This window comes from Narcine bancroftii, chromosome 1, assembly GCF_036971445.1.
Source record: "Narcine bancroftii isolate sNarBan1 chromosome 1, sNarBan1.hap1, whole genome shotgun sequence".
In the NCBI taxonomy this organism is placed as follows: Eukaryota; Metazoa; Chordata; class Chondrichthyes; order Torpediniformes; family Narcinidae; genus Narcine; species Narcine bancroftii.
This window is the reverse complement of record NC_091469.1, coordinates 209,390,426-209,407,588: the sequence shown is the minus strand read 5'-3', so window position 1 is coordinate 209,407,588 and position 17,163 is coordinate 209,390,426. Positions and strand designations below refer to the sequence as shown.

General features: G+C 37.3%; 1 long non-coding RNA gene and 1 pseudogene across 2 annotated transcripts in view; one reads left to right on the top strand and one right to left on the bottom strand.

Annotated features, from left to right (window-relative positions):
* Positions 1-853: 853 nt before the first annotated feature.
* Positions 854-2,743, top strand: LOC138753760 (protein FAM200C-like; annotated as a pseudogene).
* A 5,231-nt stretch (positions 2,744-7,974) lies between these two features.
* Positions 7,975-17,163, bottom strand: part of LOC138748309 (uncharacterized) — a 46,313-nt gene continuing 37,124 nt past the window's right edge. For both annotated transcript variants that reach the window (XR_011347946.1, XR_011347931.1), the window contains 2 exons: positions 14,526-15,538; positions 7,975-8,257 (listed from right to left, as the gene is read on the bottom strand). This is a non-coding gene — a long non-coding RNA (uncharacterized lncRNA). The remainder of the gene's footprint in view (positions 8,258-14,525; positions 15,539-17,163) is intronic.

The window sequence follows — 17,163 nt, the reverse complement described above, 5'->3', positions numbered from 1 at the left end:
ACTTTCAAAAATCTCACATTATCAACATTTGGGGCATGTACATTAGCAAAAACTACCTTTTTATTCTATAATTTGCCTGTAATGATAATGTATTGACAATTTTAATCTGATATGACATTATAATGCATGAAAGGAATGTTTTGATTAATTAAGCCGCCCACCCCGGCTTTATCATGAAAATTTTGGTCTCTCCATCTTGACATTAAATGAAAGTTATCACAGCTACAAATGTGTTTCTTGTAAGAAAACAATCTCAGATGTTCCTGATGCCCCAACTCTAAACCTTCGCCCCAGTCGCCCACCCTTTCGAGTTCCTGATGATCCTCGCCCTGGCCCCTCGCCCATTTGAGCACCTGATGGCCCGATCACGGATCCTCACTCTGACCTCCCAGCTCTCCAAGAACCCGATGGCCCGATCACAGATCCTTGCTCCAGACACCCCCCCCCCATCCATCTAAGCCCCCGACAGCCTGATCACCCATCCATGCTCCTGATGACCTCACCCCAGCCACTCACCCATTCGAGCACCTGATAGCCCGACCGTGATTAGAGAACTCCACAATGTGGTTTTTTTTACTGGGTTTTGCAGTGATTTACATGGTTTTTACATGTTTTTTCCCCCTTGAAATGCTTCATTTTGTTCTCTATAGTGGCACACAATATTTTTATTTCTATTTATGTAACATCAGGCAACATTAACTTACATTTCATAAATGCACATATACATGTTATACATATACAGGCTATGAGGTGTCACCTGTTATATAAAATGGCATAGAGCTCAGCATGTGCTTTTTTACAACTTGATGAAATTTAGTTTTTGAATATTTTTGATCCAAAGTTGATTGAATCCATGGATGCAGAACTTACGGATATGAAGGGCTGGCTGCAGAGGTAATTGCATTGCTATTAAATTTCACTGTGGGGTTTTTTTTCTGCTGCATTTTGTCATAATTGATATGATTTTTACAAAGGACTTCTTTTTTGAAGAATCAAATATGGCCGTAGCCTAGCAAACAAAAAAAAGATGTGTTGGCAATATTGTGTGGAATATCGGGAATATGGATTTGTATCAGCCCCAAATAAACAACAGAAACCCATGTGTCTGCTGTGTGAAAGATTCTTTTCAAATGAAGCCACAAAACCTTCCATGCTTCTTGGGTATTTGGAGAAAATACACTCTGAGGAAGCAGACAAAAACTTAAGCATATTTTCAGTCACTTCGAGAAAGCTTACAGAAACAGAAAACGAGTGGAAATATGTTTGCTGGCACCCCGCAACCATCCAGTCATAGTTTGCATGCATCACACAATGTCTCTCATTGCTGATTGCTAGATCCATACAATTGGAGTGTTGTCAAGATCTCATACAAATGGAGAAGAGCTTATTCTGCCAGCGGTAAATAAGGTTCTGCGCACAGTTTTACATCAGTCACCTGAACAAATGATGAAAGCTATTCTTCTCAGTCATAACTCTGTTCAAAGAAGAGTGGATGAAATGGCTGAAAACACTGAAGGCACATTGTGCAGCATGCTTTGGACAGCAGTACTTGGCTTACAGATAGATGAGTCCACTCTGCCAGGCTTCTTTGCTTCTTGCTTCCGTTTGTTTCATCAGAGAGGAAACTTTGGTTCAAGAGCTGTAATTTGAAAGACAACTAGAAACGGATACAAAAGGGGACTCGGTATTTTGTGTTGAGAATTTTTTCAAAGAGAAAGACATCCCGCTTTCCAACATTCTTGCTTGTGCAACAGATGGGGCACCTTCGATGACAGGTCGTCATTGTGGCTTCATCAGTTTTTTTGTAAAAAGCTGTACCTGCTGTGTAATCCACAGGCAACATCTGGTTGCAACAAAACCTAAGTTGTCAACTCCACAAATAATTAGGCACTGTTATCACAGCCATAAATAAAATCAAGACACATGCTCTCAATTCCCGAATGTTTTGACAGCTCTGCACTGAGAATGATGAAGATTTTGAGCATTTGTTGTTGCACACTAAAGTTAGATGGGCTGTCAAAGGGAAATTGCCTGAGACGTTTCTTCACTTTTTAAAACAGTTGTTGAATTCTTCCAAGACTTCAATTCTGTTCTCTGTGATGAACCAAGAAACATCAAGCATGACATTGCTTACTGGCCAGATGTATTCACAAAGTTCAACAAAGTTAATTTGCAACTGCAAGGAAATGAGATTAACCTCAAAGATCAAAGCCAAATCAGCCCTCTCCATGTTTCTGTCCAAGTTACAGTTTTTCAGATGTAACATAGCCCGTAGTGAGCTCTTCCAGTTTCTGAGCCTCTCTGAATTGGAGAAATAGAAGATCATACCAGACAATGACCTTCAAGTGTATTGTGCACACCTGGATGAGCTCCCTAGAGACATGTCTGACAGATTTCAGGATTTTTTTTTGTTTAAAATACCAGACTGGGTCATAAATCCATTCCTCGTTATCGTCAATGAAAAAACAGGAATGGTGAAGGAAGAATTGATTTCACTCCAAAATGACATTGAGCTGAGGACAAAGTTCAAAAAAATCACATCAAAATTTTTGGTTACAAAAATGCATTTCTGACCATTACCCTGCACTGTGGAACAAAGTCAAGGTATACTTTATTGCCTTCCCCAACATCATATTTAGTAGAGTGAGGCTTCAGTCCAGTCACCCAGCTTCTTTCCAAGCAAAGAAATAAATTGGAAATGACTGAATGTGGGGATCTAAGAGGACTGATGTTGAGAAGCTGATGTCCCTGCACCAAGCGCATCCATCCCATCAAAACTGTGAAGACAATGTAGTTATAGGTGAGATGTAAATCAACCCTTTCATATTACTAAATAAGTTGGTTTACAAAAAGTTTTATTTGTGAAATGCATACGCTTGTTTATAGTGTAAGATTAGTTGCTGCTTTAAATATGCAGAAGACCTAATATCTGGAAAGAGGTGTGTGTTCATTGTATGTGTGTGTGTGTGTGTGTTGGGAGTGTGGAGGGGATGCTAGGAGTATGACCTGGGAGCTAAGGGGCCGGAAGCCCAAAAAGATTTGAGAACCACTAATTTACCTAAAAGTGAATTTGGCCATGCTATATTTACATATCTTGGTTATGTTGTTGGTCAAAAAAAATTGATCAGGTGAAAGTTCGGATGATTTTTAAGTTTCCTGTACTCACGGGTAAGAAAGCTATTAGAAGATATTTTGGTATGGTATTATAAAGAGTTCTGTAAAAACTTTGCTGAGATCGCCATACCTTTGACTAACCTTCTAAAAAAGGGTGAAATGTTTATTTGGACAAAGGTTTGTCAGAAAGTATTTGACAAAGTGTAAGCCATTTTATGTCAAAAGCCTTGCTCAAGTCATCTGACTTTGGAGAACCATTTATTTTTAGCAGTCAATGAAGCGACAAGAGCTGTTTTATTACCAAAAAAATGACTGTTATAATATTGAAGACCCAGCGGCTTATGTATCTAAGAAATACTATTAATATCAAAATAATTATTCTACTGTTGAAAAATAATCACTATCCCTTCTATGGGCTTTGCATAATTTTGAGGTTTATATGTGCAATGCAATGGGACCGATTACTGTTTACCCTAATTCATAGTCCATTAGTGTTTTTGAGTAAAATGAAACATTAAAATAGACGATTGTTAAATTGGAGTTTAATTTTATGAGAATATGATTTATGATAACATATTAAAGGCAAATATGATATGATTGCTGATTGCAAATTCAACATCTTGGAATGCAATGTTGGAAAAAAAAATATCTTCGCATTGCATAACCTAGGAATGTAAAATCTACCAGATAAATGATAGATTGCAGATTAAAATATTGAATTTTAAAAAGCTCAAAATTTTCTTTGTTGGAAAGCAGTGTGATGAAACTGTAATAGTAATCTTCAGGTATATAAAATTCTCTATATATTTTTACTAAAGTTATTTTGTAAACAGTTCGAAAACCACTGTTTTAACCATACCTAATTGACTCATTATGTGCAATTTTGTAACCTCAAAGGAAATGGGCCATTAACAATTTTTCTCAGGCAAAATATTTCAGTAACAATTGGCTCTAGAGTAGTAGTTCTCAACCTTCCCTTCCCAATTACATACCACCTTAAGCAATTCCTTATTCATCACAGAGCTCTGATGGGATCGGGATTACTTAAAGTGGTATGTGAGTGGGAAGAAAAAGGTTGAGGACCACTGATCTAGGACAATGGGTTGCTCAAGGAGGACATCTCTTTGTTTACCTATGTTGTTAGAATGGAGACTTAAATGGCATTTTTTTTAAACAATAACAGGCTTTTACTTGTAGTTGGCAGACAGATTGGAAGCATTGGCTTGTAAAATTTTTGGAAGAGATAAAGTCGTATGCTTTCAGCATATAGATGTGAAGTAACTTCAAAGACAGCAATGATGTCACATCACATGATTAAAGACATTTTCAAAGAACTTATTGCTGAAATCAGAGACTTTTGAAACCAGAACAAGTTGCTTGTCCATCCTGTAAGTAAGACAGGATTGAAGATACTGTAACCAGAAAGGTACCATTATGTGTTACTTCTCTTCAGAGGACAACACAGAATAAGTGGGTTTCGAAAGAAAATGACCACTTCTGGCTGTCTCTTTAAGAGAGAGAGGGCGGTCCTATTGTGTCCATTTCGACATGGACACTTCATGTAATACTTGCCTGGTTTTGTGAAATTGTTATGCAGAGATCACAAGAACTGAAACCTCCATGCAAGAGGGGGAAATCATTCGTACTAAGAAAGAATTCTCTGAAAACTACTTGACAAGAACCTCACGAGTGTCGAGAAGTCTGATGCCTCACTCCTACTCTATAATTACTGTCAATCAACAATCTAAAGAATCGGATTTTCAAAACAAAACCAACTGAACTTTAGAATCATCTCTTCAGAATTATACCTGAACTGTAATGGTTTTGGTTTTGCACCCCCCCCCCCCCCACACACACACACTTTTACATACTCTTACATATAGTGGGACAAAGTTGGAGTTAAGAAGTGTTATTATTCATACTTAATAAAAATGATTGCTTTGTCTTAGTGAATTTCTATTGCTGCTATTCTAGTGCATAATGATGCCTCAAACTGAAACTCTGTCACCCATCGGTTTTGAGGGTGTTCTGATCCAAGGATGTGTAAAATTTGCACATTCTCCCCGTGGGTTTCTTTCAAGTGCTCCATTTTCTTCCAGTAACACAATGATAAGCTTGCTGATGGTTAACTGACCACGGCAAATTACATTCAGCTTTGGTAGGTGAAAGAGGTGGAGTTGAATGATGTTGGGTATGAATGTTACAGGTGAGGAAATATGATTACTTTGAGAACCAGCATGGACTCCATGCACTGAGTGGTCTCCTATAGTATGTGAAAATGATGAAATAGATAAATTATGGTTGTTTTTTACAATTTTGTTTGTTATTTCCCATTATCCTCTTGATCAAAGTATCAGAGCTTCTGTCCCCAGTTATTACAATCTTCATTCATTAATTGCTGTCAATGGATTCATTCATAAATGTCCATGGCTTGTTCTATGAATTATCCTTTATCCTCTATGAATTGGACCATAAAGTGTTTTTGGCATAGTGAAGTGAGAGAGACTGATTTCTGCACCTTCATTGGTATTCACTGTCTTCTACTTTACACTTGAGTATAACCATGATCCTTCATTTGTTTTGTGTCTGGTATGATTCAAAATATGGTTCTTGATCATTAAAAAATGACCTTGTGTAATTTTCAGAAGGTTATTATGCCAGGTGTCTGAACTAATCTGTTATTAACCTGGTCAAATGGAAATGTATCTGATTGAAAAGTGTAATATGAGGTGATTCCAAGAAGGCAGAAAAGAGAAAGCATTATTTTTTAAAAAGTCCGAAAGGATCCTTGTTTATTTGTTCCATTTGAATTCCACACACCACTCCCACACTGACATGTCCATCCATGGCCTTGTACACTGCCAAACTGAGGCTACCTGCAAATTGGAGGATCAACATCTGGGCACTCTGCAACTGGATGGTATTAACTTCAGCTACTGCAGTTTCAGTAAACCCTTCCCAGAGCCTCCCTCTTTCCCTCGTGACTTTACCTCCAGCTCCCCATCCCCTCCCTCTCCATTCAGAGCTACACCCTTCCCATCACTTCTCAGCTTTTTTTCTCTTCTACCCTCTCACCTATATCATATGATCTGTGAGCTTGTATCCCTTTCCTGTTGCTTCTCCATTCTTCTCCTTCACCACCTGGCACACCCCACCCCTCCCCCCGCATCTTTAATCGGTTGCCTGCCTGCTTTTTGCTCAGACCTTGAGAAAGGGCTCAGTTCTGAAACGTTAGCTACCCTTCACTTCTTATAGATGCTGTGTGACCTGTTGAGTTTCTCCAGCACTTGTGTGTTACACTTATTATAACCGACCATCAAACTTTTTCATTCCCACAATGTTTGGAAATAGAAAATCCAGCATTTACATGTTGTTCGAAGCTCATTAATGAAGATTTATGGAATAAGTTGTAGGAGTTATTATTATAAATTAAAGTGGCACAGTTAGCCTAGCAGTTAGCGCAATGCTGTTACCATGCCAGTGACGAGGGTTTGAATCCCGTGCTGTCTGTAAGGAGTTTCTAAATTCTCCACGTGTCTGCGTGGCTTTCCTATGGGTGCTTTGGTTTCCTCCCCCCACTAAAAAATGTACCAGCGTTGTAGGTTAATTGGGTGTATTTGGGCTCGTGGGCTGAAATGACCTGTTATCATGCTGTATGTCTAAATTTTTTTTTAAACTCCTGAACAGCACCTTCTTCTTTATCAGTGGTTTCAGGCAATGAAACCAGAGGAATAAATCATACCTTGATAAAGGCCTCAGGCCCGAAACATCAGTAATATATCTTTGCCTACTATGGATGCTGCGAGACCTGCTGAGTTCCTCCAGCATGCTCTACATTATGAAAAGTCATAGTTGCTCTGTCATCTTTGGACTATATTGCTTGATTTTCACCATACATCAGCAGTAATTAAACAAGAATCAAACAAGCTTTTGTTTGATCAATTTAATTTTTTTATTTTAAATATATTTAACAATCAACACTCATACCAAATACGAAACATTAATAGAGCCCCTCCCTCCACCCCTCCCTTCTAATATGTCCTATTAAACAGAGAAAGAACAATGAAGAAGAAACATAATGAAGATCATCCCATTGTCCGGGCGTACAGCGGAGACACAATAATATCAGTGTTAATATCTTTACAGAGGTCTACTGCCTAGCCACTAGTGATCGTAATCCTATGTTGGTGCCACTAAATAAGGCTGCCAGATTTTTAGGAAGGTGTTGCATCCCTTCCTGAGATTATATGTGACCTTTTCAAGTGGGATGCAACTATTCATCTCCAAAGGCACCTATCCATGAGTAGATGGGAGACAGATTTCTATGTTACTGCTACACATTTCCTGGCCACACAGAAGGCAATTTCTGTGAACTTAATTTGAAAATGAGTTAGTGGTCTACCCACTGTGGTAAAGATCCCCAGAAGACAAAACTCTGAGTCTACTGGGAAGGTGGCTCCTGTGATCTTGGTTAGGGTATCACAGAGGACATACCAGAAGGGCCTCACCTTCATGCAAAGTCAGGTAGAATGTAAAAAGGAACCCACCTCTACACCACACCTAAAACACATCTCTGATCATTCAGGTTTATATTGGTGTAATTTCTGTGGGGTGAGGTACAGTTGATGGAGAAAATTATAAATGACCTGGCATTGATAGTAGCTAAGAAATGTCCCTGATACAGATGTGACCAGAGTTGTTTGTCAATTGTTGTGTCTAAATCTGACTCCCCATCTAACCCTAGACTTATGCAAACCTGGCTTCAATAAAAGGTACATTCTAGAAATAAACCTATATACATTTCTTCAAGGAGTAGTTTCTCCTTTTCAGCAAGTCCCAGAATAGTCATTTCAGGGCCCAAATTGGAAGGATCGTAACTGAAGGTAACAAAAAAAGGCTTTATTGGACAAGTCCTATTTCTTCTTCAGCTGTTCAAATGACATGAGAAGTCATTTGTCATAACAATCTTCCAGATGTTGTATCACCTTATGATACCAGGCATCCAACATTCTATTGTTCAAAGTCAGGGTTATAAGTGCATGTTGTCATAAGGTGTCTTTGATGACAATTGTCTTTTCAGCCCAGAGCCTCCACAGGTATCACAGTGTTTTAAAATGGGTTGTCTGTCCTGCTGGCTATAATTCTGGAATTCAATTTATGCATGAAATCATTTTTTAAATTTTTATACATTTTATTTTAGTTTTCATCTACAATGCAAACAACATTGAAAATAATTACATCAATTATTAATCATTTATATATTTCATTGTCTTTTTAATCCCCCCCCCGCCCCCACCCCAATACACAAACAAAAGCATAACCAAATAAAATAGAGAAAAAATATTATCCAGAAACATTGTTCACAGCTCAATGTCATATATACCTCATTTGGAGAACTGTGTGCAGTTTGAGGCCCCATATCTTAGAAAAGATATAGCAAGGTTGAAGGGGGTACTGAAGATGTTTACCAGAATGATTCCAAGAATGAGAAGGCTAGCATGTGAGGAACGCTTAGCGGCTCTTGGACCCTATTCATTGGAATGAGAGGGGATCTCATAGAAACATATTAAATAATGAATGGACTGGACAGAGTGGATATAAATAAGATGTTTCCCCTGTTGGGTGATTCCAAGACAAGAGGGCACAGTCTTAGAATTAAAAAGTACCAATTTGCAACAGAGATGAGGAGAAATTTCTTTAACCAGAGGGTTGTGGATTTGTGGAATTGGTGGCCACATGCAGCTGTGGAGGCTGGATCACTGCAGGAATTTAAAGGGGAAATTGATAGGTATCTAATTAGTCAGGGTATCGAGGGATATGGGGACAAGGCCAGAACTTGGAACTAGATGCAAGAACAGTTTAGCTCAGGGAGGTTTCATGGTGCAGACTCGATAGGCCAAATGGCCTGCTTCTGTTCCGTTTTCTTATGATCTTATGACATCAATTATTAATCATTTATACATTGTATTATGTTTAATCCCTCCTCCATCCTCCCCACTAAATGACAAATAAAACACAATGAATATTAAAAAAATTAAAAAAACAGTTACTCCAAAAGCACTCATCAAATCTCAATATCAAACATGTATATCTTCCAATAATTGAAATCTTACTTCTAAATTACTCCCAACTCCTCTTGAGATCCAAACACAAAAAAGTTTAACCCTAAAAATATTGTTAGCAACACAATATCTCTCAAAAAAAAGTAAAAATCTCTAATTAATATTGAATACAAATATAACTCTCTATCTTGTAAATAGTCTCATATTAATCTCTTCATCTTCTAATATCCCTTATAGAATAATTAAGATTAATATAAATAAACTACCTCTTCCTTTTATTGATGTATATCTAAATACGATTCCTTTATATTGAGCCAAACTGTCCTATGATAAATAAAATCTGAGTTACTCCCAACTTCTATTGAAATCCACATGATCCCCATCCATGAAATCATTGTTTACCTCCTCTTTTAGTGAGTGCAATCCAATTTGTACCCAGGATGGGGTATTGTCCCCCTCAAAAAATGAAGAAATGAATCTTATTTGGGCCACCAAATAATATTTTTTGAAACTAGGCAACTGGATACCTCCTAACCTATAATGCCATGTTAACTTTCTCATGGATATTCTGGAAAAATTGTCCCATATGCTTATTAAGGGTTTTTTTAAAAAGGTTTAAGGTAGTGGAATGGCCAAGGACTGGAAAAGGTACTATAATCTTGGCACTATATTCATCTTTACACAGTTGACCTTGCCAATTAGTGATGGGGAAATTCATCGACCTACTTAAATATTCAATTTTACTAAGTAGCCAGAGGTAACTGAGTTTGTATAAATTCTGAAGATCATCATCCACCATTATTCCAAGATATGTGATGCCACGCAAGGGCCATTTGAATGGACTTGTTCGCTGGTACACAGTGGGATCAAAATTTGTTAGTAGGATGATTTCACTTTTTCCTCAGTTTATCCTGAAACTTTGCCGTAAGATTTTATTAGAATCTGTAATTTAGTAAAGGAATTAATTAGCAGGGTCGCTATTGCTACAGCCAGGTTATAGTTCCTGGGCTATAGCTCAAAACTTGCAGTGAAAAGAAGATGTGCACGCCGGTAGAGTGTATTCGACACTGAGTTTAGTCAGGGGAAGCTCTGCCTTTTATAGAGTGCTCGGCCACGTCACCATCGGGGCGTGGTTTGAGTGGGCCGGTCACTGATTTGTCGGTTCTAACATCTGGGCCCTGATTGGGCCCCCTGTGATCCGCCGGTGGTGGTAGGCCAGTTTCACCGTTCCACTAATGGCCTATGGAAATAGGCTTCTCAGCCCATGCGAGTTCTTGCATGCAAAGGGCATTTCCAGTGTTGGCCTGAGATGTGGGCTGTGGGCTGCTACAATCCATTAAATACAGAATTATATCATCTGCTATAAGATTAATTTTGTGGCTTATCTGACCCACCATAAAACCCTTTATATTCAGGTCTTTTCTAATTGCCTCTTCCAAGGGCTTAATGGCCAAGACAAAAAGTCCTGGAAATAAGAGGAAACTCTGCCGGCTCAATCCACTCAATGGGAATGTTGCCGAGATCTGTCCATTAGTTGCAGCTCTAGCTTTGGGTCTGTAATAAAGAGTTTTAACCCAATCAGTGAACAGTTGCCTAAATCTGAGCTTGGCCAGAACTCTAAATAAATACGGCCATTCCACCCTGTCTGTGGTGATATGGCTGTATGTACTGCCTGGTCCACCCTCCGGGGGTTCCCCACCTTAGCTCCTCTTACCTTAGCTCCTCCCTTGATCCTTCCTATGTGACCCTGGCCATAAAGGTTTTTTTTTAAAGACTTTATTTAAAATTTTATAACATGACCTCATCCCACTATACAATAAAGAATTACATTTAAATAAAAATAGAAAAAAAAAATTAAAAAGGTATGATTACAATATTACATCAGAAAACTACACAAAATAACCCCCCCCCGTTAATTGTAACACAATATTAACAGTCTAACTTAAAATTAGTCCAACCCTCCCCCCAAAATAAAGAGTGAAGAGTTAATAAAATTGACAATATTATATATGAAAAAAAATACCCACTTACAAAAAAAAGAGATAAAACTTAACCTAAAACAATTCTAACAACAACAAAAAAAATTGTCAATACTAAAATATCACACTTAAACATATATTTAAATCAAACTTAAATGCATATAATTAGCAAACGGAGTCCACTTTAACTTATAAAAAGATATCTTATCCTGAATTGAAAAAGATATCCTTTCCATAGTCAAACAAAATTTCATTTCCAAATACCACTTATCTAAAGTTAGTATATTTCTATCTTTCCAAGTAAGTGCTATACATTTCTTAGCCACAACTAAAGCTAAATAAATAAATGAAATCTGATAATCCTCTAAACCTAAATCGATTAATGATTGCATGTTCCCTAATAAAAATATATCGGGATTTAATACAAGATGGATATTATATAAACTGTTAAAAACAGATTGAATACCTTTCCAAAACTGTTGCAATCGATCACAAAGCCAAACAGTATGCAAAAAAGTATTGGCCATCTGATCACATCGAAAACAAGAATCCAACTTACTAAATTCAAATTTTTTTAATTTCTCCGGCGTTAAATATAGCTGATGAATAAAATTATAATTAATCATTGCTAGTCTAGCATTAATTAATTTCCGAATACTATTCTGACAAATTTCCATCCAAGCTTCTTCAGCTATTTTATGTCCTAAATCTTTTTCCCATTTCAACTTATCTTTATCCCAGTCTTTTTTACTATCAATTTCATGTAAAATACAATACAAATCAGATATATATCCCTTTTTTGGTATTGAAAGTACATATTCTTCAAAACTAGATTCAGGCAATAAAATCATATGTCGACCACATAACTGTTTTACAAAAGATCTTAATTGATAATATACAAATATAGAATTTGCACTAATATCATATTTCCTTTGTAATTTGTCAAAGGAACAAAAACAACCCTCAGAAAAACAATCAGATAAATTTTTTATTCCCTTCTTTTCCCATTGTTTCAAAGTGGCATTAGAGACCGTAAAAGGAACAAGTTGATTATTATATAATGGCAATCTTCCAGAATATATATTTTTAAGTCCCAATTTTTTAAGTTTACTTGTCCATAAATTCAATAAATGTTTCAATATTGGCACATCATAAGTTCGTAATAAATTTTTATTCCATCGAAACAAAAACTCGTGAGGAAATTTTTCTAAAATAACCGCCATACCCTGGCCATAAAGGTTGAGACCCCTCTCCTTCCCGTTCATTTTCCTAGCCTAGACCCAGGTCAGCAGTCTCTTGCTTAATAAAGCCTATCATTCCCCTCACTCTTCTGTCTGCATCATTATTGGGCTACTGATAGCGCCCAACACTGTCAAAGACTTTCTCAGGTCCAGAACCCTAGCTAAACTCGATTTAGCCTTAGACTTGGCATAGTGGATAAATATTGAAGTGCCTAAATAGGTTGTTGACTCTAGTCAACACTAGAGTGCCACTCTAGTCTGGATTTATTAATTTCAGCAAGTATTGGCCAAACCTGTAAGCCTGGGCCTAACAGGCTTTGCCAATACATACTGACTAAACCAATTAGTCCCTATATCGGATCCTTAATTCTACCTTATTATTTTCTATTTAACATCAGAATTTGAGATTTTGAGCAAGATATGTTGCCTGATTATTATGGATTTTATTCTGTATTACAATTTATATATGTCATATATATTCTATGAATTGAATTACATTATGTAATCAGTTAGAAATCATGTATAAAGGGTTTTTTAATTACAATCAATAAAAATATTTTAAAAAGCAAATAAAGTTTTAGAAGCTAAGTTACTTACATCCAGTATAAGTAGGTCCTTAATTCTCTATGAAACTCTGGTGGGAAACTGTCCTCCCCTGGTGATATACTTAATTCTCTATAAAAGTCTGGTGGGAAAATGTCCTCCCCTGGTGATATCCTTAATTCTCTATAAAACTCTGGTGGGAAACTGTCCTCCCTTGGTGATTTATTAGACTGTACTGAGCCCAAGGATTTTTTTCAATTTCTTTTGAAGTAAAGGTGAGGTCCAAATTTACTTGATCTTCTTGGTCAACTTTGGATAGTTCAACAGTGTAGAAAAAGCCATCAGGTCTTCTGAGGACTTTGATTTATATAGGTTTGTATAAAACTGTTTAAATATATCATTGATTTCTGTTGGGTTATGTGAAACTGAGCCCATCTCAGTCTGGATTGAATTTGTTGTTCTCAAAATGTCCTCCGCCCTCAATTGTCTGCACAAGACCTTATGTGCTTTTTCTCCCTAGTTCAGAAGATATTTGTTTCATTCTTAGGATGTTTCTTTTCAATTGTATAAGTGTGCAATATATTTTACTTGAGTTACTTTGTTTACAAGCACTTTATATATTTCTTTGGAGCTGGACTGTTGAAACTCCTTTTCCAATTGCTGAATTTCTGTTTCTAGTTCTTGCCATGCATTTCTTCTTATTACCTTATGTTTATGAAGTTATCTGTCCCATAAGGCTTTTAATGGAATAAAACTATTTGAAGCAGAGGGACAGTTTGTTTCACAGAACAGCTTTATCTCATCTCTAATGAATTTGCAAAATTCTGGTTTTTAGAGTAGGGTAAGATTCAGACACCATCTGAATGAGTTAGTTGATTTTTCTGGAATCAAAATACAAAGAGTCAGAGGCAAATGATCTAAAAAGGTTCTAGGTCGGTATTCAGATTCTAATGCTCTGTGAATTAATTGTATTGATAACAAAAAGGGGTTAATCCTAGTATGGGAGTCGTAACATGTGGAATAAAAGGAATAGTCCCTGGTTCAAGGGTGTATTTTCCTCCACACATCTGTCAAATTTAGATCTTGCATTAAAGACAAGTGATTTTGGGTGCTTTGTTTGCATTGATTTGTCCAGAATAGGGTCCAAACTAAAACTGAAGTCACCCCTGACAAGATTATTTTGTCGTCTCCTTGAAATCTTAAGGAAGATAGCTTGAATAAAGGATTCTTCATCATAGTTAGGTGTGTATAGGTTTAAAAATGTCCAGGATTCTGAGTAAAGCTGACAATTAACTAATACATATTGGCCTGACAGGTCAATGATCGTTTCTCCAATTGTTACTGGCTTGTTTTTGGTTATCAGGATGGCTTCCCCTTTCCCCCACCACCATGACTTTGGATTTAAAAGAAGATGATATTACATGTCATACTCACTCTCTCTTTATTTTTTTATGTTCCTGTGTAGTAAGGTGGGTTTCTTGTATAAAGGCAATATCAGTTTACGTTTTTTTCAAGCGTGCCAATACTCATTTCCTTTTAACTTCACTATTCAGCCCATTCACATTAAAGCTAACATATTTCATTACCTTATTCATATACATGCACCTCAGTGTTATGACCTCCTTCCATCTGGGAGCACGACCCTCAATGTTGCTGGGTGAAGCAAGCAAATGGGATATTCTGAGACTGGAGCTCTTTTTTTTTCACCTGGTTGAACTCCCTCCTTCGCTTCATTAGACCTGCACTTAGGTAAAAAAAAACACTGGCCTGTTGTCAAATGTAATGGGGCCTTTGTCTTCTCCAGCTTACTAGCAGAAGTGTGTAAGATTTTATCCCAGTCTTGTTATTTCAAAAGACATATCAGGATGTGTCTCGGACTCTGGCCTGCAGACATGCCAGGTGCATATACTTGATGGGTCCATTCAATCATTATTGGTTCATTAAAGTGTTCTCATCCCAGAGTGTCTGGGATCCAGCCTTTAAAAAATTCTATGGAATCCTTTCCCTCAGAGCCTTCCTTCAGGTTAACAATACAGACATTATTATACCTGCTGTAATTTTCTAGCAGGTCTACTTTTCCTAGCAGAAAGTTATTTTCCTTCCTTGGAAACTCAAGGAAGGAGTTCATCTCTGTTAGTTGGTCCTCTACTCTCCCGACACACTCCTCCGTGGCAGACATTCGGGAGGCCAACAGGTTTAACGTGGCTAAGTCCTGAGATAGACTGGTTAATCATCTCAATTTTGGCGTCTAGTTTATTAGAAGGAGCTTTGTAACCTCCTTCAGTCGTTGACCCCTGTTCCAGGGGTGGATTTCTCTGCAGACCTTGAGGCTTTAGTGGAGGCCATCTTGCTGTTTTGCCGATGTCCCGGTACTGAGGTTGGATTCCACTATTAAGGGTGAATTCTGGTCAGTAACTGTATTTCTTTGTCTGGTTCTTCAGTTCTTGCTCTAAATGTTCACCTCATTTAAAGGCAATTTGAGCATTTTTTTAAGGGCTTTTAACTGAATTGATCTGAGGAGCCCCAGGGCTCATGTTCTCCTATCTCTGCTGCATCACATGACTCCCAATCAATTTAATCTTGTGCCACAATTGCCAAGCTGTAAGAAGAATTTGTAGTGAATACACTTCATCCATGCTTGTAGAATTTCAACAACTCACAGAATCCAAAACATCGCAAGGAATAGAAGCCCAGTATTAAATATATTGTGGACATGAAGAAGGAATCAACAGGTTATTAATGGGCTGTGAAATGATGCCTACTAAATTCTACTTTAGATAGTTGACATTTAAAGTTGAAAAAGCAGAGGTAAAAATCCTAACATTCACTCCTTGTTTTTAAAATCGTTTGAACTTTTCCTAAAAATGGTTTGAGTGATGGTTGCCGCCCTGAGGAAATTTGTGTAAGGCACCAATCTGGATGAGTTGATGTTGACAAGTAATTCCACCTTTGAAAGGGAAGTCAAGTGCAGATGTACATTTAAGCAAGAACCACTCGATATCAGTTGGTCTTATCCAATCAGGACGGCTATTCAAAGAATGTATCTTGTGAGGCAAGGTTGACAGAATCTGGGCTTATCTCTTTGGTGTGACAAGAGGTGACTTAATAGAAGTATATAAAATTATGAGGTGCTTAGGCAGCCAGAAGCTTTTCCCTGGGGCTACAAAAGCAATTACCAGCAGAAATCTAAGGTGTGTGGACTTAAGTTTGGAAGAGATGGCATTACTCTCTCTTCATAGAGAGAGTAATGGGAATGCATTAATAGGGATAGTGATGGAGGCTGGTATAATAGAGACATTCAAAAGACCCTGAAATGGGCTCCATTTGTGTGAGGTAGGGACAGATGGAGTAGGGTTATAGAATAAGGTTAGATTGGTCGGCACAAAATTATGGGTGAAGGATCTGTCCTGTGCTGTAATGTTCAATGTTTTAGTTCCCTTCCCCATTTATGAATCTGAGACACTTATAAGATATTATGAGATTTTAACACAACACAATTAAGCAATGGAATCTGGGTCAATCTCTTCTGGATGGCTTGGTGCCACATTGGGTGTGTGTGGTGGTGGGTGGGGAGGTGGGAATGACATGCAGTGTGTAATTAACAAACCGAATTAATTAGTATGCCATTTTATTTTTAATGCTTGAAGATATTGCAAAACTAAAATAAAAAAAACTGTTTAACTTTCATGTTTTTTTTTCTGTTCCTGCCATAAACATGAAACACAAATTAGAAAAAGAAAGTATTTTAGCTAAAACTGATATTGTTTCAAGCTCTGAGTGATATCTTCACTGATCTCGCTCCCTAAGCAGATCTATCAATTGCGATATTACATTTAATATCTTCAAAAGGTCTTCATACAATTTGGAACAGTACATGAGAAAATGTGCAGCAGATTTGCAATGTCTTTGAACAAAATTGACACCCTTTTAAAAATTTAATAATACCATCTGGAGCTAATGCACTATTTATGGTTGTTTTCAAGATGCACAGTTCTGATTAAATTGCGTCACAAAACTCCTTGTTCAATGCATAATAGCAGCTGCAGCTGAGGTACATGTATATCAATCTTAGCACGGTGATTAAAATGAGACAAAAAGTACTGTAAATAGAGGGGCACCTTGGACAATGTTGTTTAGACAAGTATTTTATTTGAACACAACTATCAATGATATGCTGAAAATTGATCACAGTAAATAAGAGATTGAATGTGTATAGCTTCAGTA